Source organism: Phyllostomus hastatus, unplaced genomic scaffold (assembly GCF_019186645.2).
Source record: "Phyllostomus hastatus isolate PE091 unplaced genomic scaffold, TTU_PhHast_1.1 phas_contig_196, whole genome shotgun sequence".
In the NCBI taxonomy this organism is placed as follows: domain Eukaryota; kingdom Metazoa; phylum Chordata; class Mammalia; order Chiroptera; family Phyllostomidae; genus Phyllostomus; species Phyllostomus hastatus.
Genome location: NW_025333709.1, coordinates 39,278,859 through 39,282,528, shown reverse-complemented (window position 1 = coordinate 39,282,528; position 3,670 = coordinate 39,278,859). Strand labels below are relative to the sequence as shown.

The 3,670-nt window shown below is 32.4% G+C and overlaps 1 non-coding gene across 1 annotated transcript; it reads left to right on the top strand.

The window, feature by feature from the left end:
• The first annotated feature begins 3,271 nt into the window (after window positions 1–3,271).
• Window positions 3,272–3,354, top strand: LOC123815997. Its single transcript, XR_006785209.1, has one exon. It is a non-coding gene; the product is annotated as a small nucleolar RNA MBII-202 (small nucleolar RNA).
• Window positions 3,355–3,670: the final 316 nt, after the last annotated feature.

The window sequence follows — 3,670 nt, the reverse complement described above, 5'->3', positions numbered from 1 at the left end:
TACCTCAATTCAAAGACATATACATGTTACATATATAAAGAATATGTATATATCACAATGGTTTTATAAAAATAAGTTTATTTTAATTTTACCAGCTGAAAATAATTTGAAATTATGAGCGAACAAAGTTATAGTAGTTTCTCTAAATCTTAATTATTTGAGGTAATCTGGCAAGAGAAGGGTATGGTTACAATGAAGAAAATAGAAAAAGTTGTGGCAATCACTTTAAATAATTTATGTTAAAATACTTTATAAACGTCAAACAATGAAACTCATAGTTTTGATAGAGATAATCTTATTTTCAGGCTTCACTTAGCTTTATTTTTCTGAGGTATGGACAAAAAAGGAAGGCAATTTTACTTTTAACAAATTTCTTCAATTGTGTATTTGTTAATGTGAATTAATATTCTCTATATCTCTTCTGAATTAATAAAAGATCCCATGTCATGTTGCTTATTAAATATTTTTAACAACACCCTTGTACTAAGTTACATCATGTAAGCAGTCTAAAGCCCTACTGTTGCGCGTGGGTCACCGGCCAGCAGTGACCACGGAACGCTGTGGATGGCTCGACGAAAAACACGCGAGAGAAAACACATGCACAGAGACAAACTAGTTTCTGTGGGGAAGTAGGGACGAAATGGCCACCCCCCCTAGTGGGGAGCACGCTGATTTACCGTCCATACCTGCTTTTATTAGGCTCATTTTGCATAATAATTCAGGTAAAGTACAGTACTCATTAGGGGAAGTAAGAAACTATAGAAAGCAAAGAACTCTGCCGGTCTATTGAGTTGGGGTCAAAGAGCTGTAAGACTGAGGAACAAAATAACTTCCTCCTAAGACCCTTCTCATTCAACTGAGAGCATTCTAAACAAAGAAGGCTTCACAGTAATTTACATATTCTTTCTTAGGCCTGATCACCCAGGGAATCCGCACTTCTCAGTACCGAGCTGCACCACCCTGTCATTGTTTTTAGGCTTAGGTGGAGCAAGGGAACTAGGTAACCAAGAGATAAGGAGATTTTCTCCCAGACGATGAGAACTCAGGCTATGTCAAAGCCGAGGAGCGAGGGTCCATCACCCCCCTTTTGCTGCAGCCCCCCAAGTCCTTCTTTTGGGGGGGCCTCCCAAAAGTGATCGTGCCTGGCTTAGGTCGTTCCCCCGTGGGGAATCTTACCCGTCTTTGGCTAACCGACCAAGCCTTTTTGGGGTTCAGTCATGAATAAAGCAGCAGAAGCAGCATTCCTGCCAGGAAGATAAGCTTTTATCTCCTTGCTGGCTTACGGTTCCAAGGGCGTTCCCTTAGCCTTAGCTAGGCGGGGGTTTCAGCCTCTGATACCAGTCAGGGCGGTTCCCAACACCCTACACAATGCAATTAATTTGAATTCACTTATGTTTAGTACTAGTTATGCAAAAAGATTACTAATGTCACAAAATATATTAACATAGAAAGCTTTTGAAATTTCAAAATATCTGAGACTCGATGGACTTTATTGTTATTCTTTACAATCTGTACACATTTTATTTAATTTCATTGCCTTATTACGTTAACAAGGACTTCTAGTTTGATGTTGAAATGGAGTGGTGGGGGGCACACTTGCCTTGCTCCTAATCTTACTGGGAAAGCTAACAATGTCTCACCAGGAAGTATGATGTTGACTGTAGGATTTCTTGTTGCTAATCTTTAACAAGTTGAGAACACTGGCCTCTATTTCTATTTTGCTGAGAGGTAGTTTTCATCATGATAGGTGCTGTATTTCATCAGATACATTTTCTGTACTACTATTATTATGTGATTTTTTAAAAATTCTGTTGATATGATTGTTTACATTAATTGAATTTCAAATGTTGTACCAGCTTCATGTACCTGGGATAAATCCTGCTTCATTGTGGTATAGTAAAATTACCTTTTAATAACAAAATAATGAATGACACAAAGAATGGAATGGAGAAATTAGGAATTAGTATGAACTAGTGATAGGACTATAAAGTTATATGTGAAAATTAATAAATATATTAATATATAGTTCAAAATTAAGGAGTAGGTTTAAATTCAATTTATATGTAAATAAAATAGTGCATATCACAAATATTAGTGTTTGAGTTATGATACACATAGTGTGTATAAAAATTAGGGTGACATTAAATTAGTATTTAAAAAAATTAGAGACTAAAATGCAACTATTAAGAAAAAAGGAAATGGTGAATACCTATGAAATAAGCAATAGTTCAAAGTTTTAAAACTAAAATATTTCAAAAAAAGTAAGTAGGTAAGTAGAAACAATTTATAAAGGATCAATAGAGTTTATCTAAGTCTATCATTTAAATATGGTATTTTAGAAAAAACCTACAAACTTGATGAACCTCTTAAAAGATTGATAAAGAACAACAAAATAAACAATTCAAATAGTGAAATATCAGAAATGATAAATGTGGCACATATACATTTCAAATAGATAACAAAATGATAAAATTTAAAAACTTTGTGCCACAATGTTGTATTTAAAAATGAAAGAAAAACTCCCTAATACATATTAAATTGATACAAGAGCAACAAATGACTTAAATATATTTGTAACAGCCAAAGGAACTGAATCCACAGTTATAATATTTTCCACATGAAAGAATTCAGAACTCACAGCTGGGCTTGTTAATTCTTTTTTTTCATCTAAAAATAAATAACTTCAATTATTATACAAACTCTTCTAAGGAAACAAGTGGTAATATCCCCTGAATTATTTTAAGATACTATCATTAATATAACAAAATCTAACAAGAAAATTAAAGATAAAGGGAATAAAATCCTCTCTATGAACATAAATGTACAACTTACAAACAGGTTATTAGCAAAATGAGCCCCTGATATATAAAAAAAGAAATGTAAACTGACCGAGTACTTTCAGAACTCCAACTTAGTCTAGCAAAATTAAGAAGGAACATTATTTAGTCACTACAATAGATGCACAAAACAAGTAGCAGACAAATTGACCATCTAGTATGACTTACAAATGAATATAAAGTAACATCCTTAAACTTTTAGTATGTAACTTGCAAAAACCTGCAAGAAACATATGGCGCGACATATGTTTCAATTGTTAAATTAAGCAAATTGAATGTAAAAATTATCTTAATTCAGAATTCGACATTATACTAGAGGTTTTGGATTTGCAGTAAACAAGGAGAAATGTTATTTATTTCAAAATATCATGAAGAAATTATGCTTATTCTCTGATGATGGGACTTAACACATAGCAAATTTATGATCTGTCAAATGATGACATTCTCCAGAATCCCTGTACTGCCTTGAAGAAAGTACCCTTGAACTCTTTTCCATCTCATGACTGAAAAAATAAAAAAGAAAAAAGAAGATCTACACATAAAAACTAGATAGCCTGATAAGAAAGTTCAATTAGAATTGCAAGTATAAAATCAACATACAAAAATTAATTATATTTTTACATTTTCAACAAATAATTAGGGGAAAACAAACTTCCAACATTTCATTTACAAAATTATAAAGACAGTGAAATTTCTATATACTTTGTAATACATGATAGGGTATAGTTTGCAGATAAACATAAGACTTTATTGAAAGACATTAAATACAATTTCAGTGTAGTGAGATATTATAATTCATGGATTTGACAACTGAATGTTGTAAAGGTTTTAAT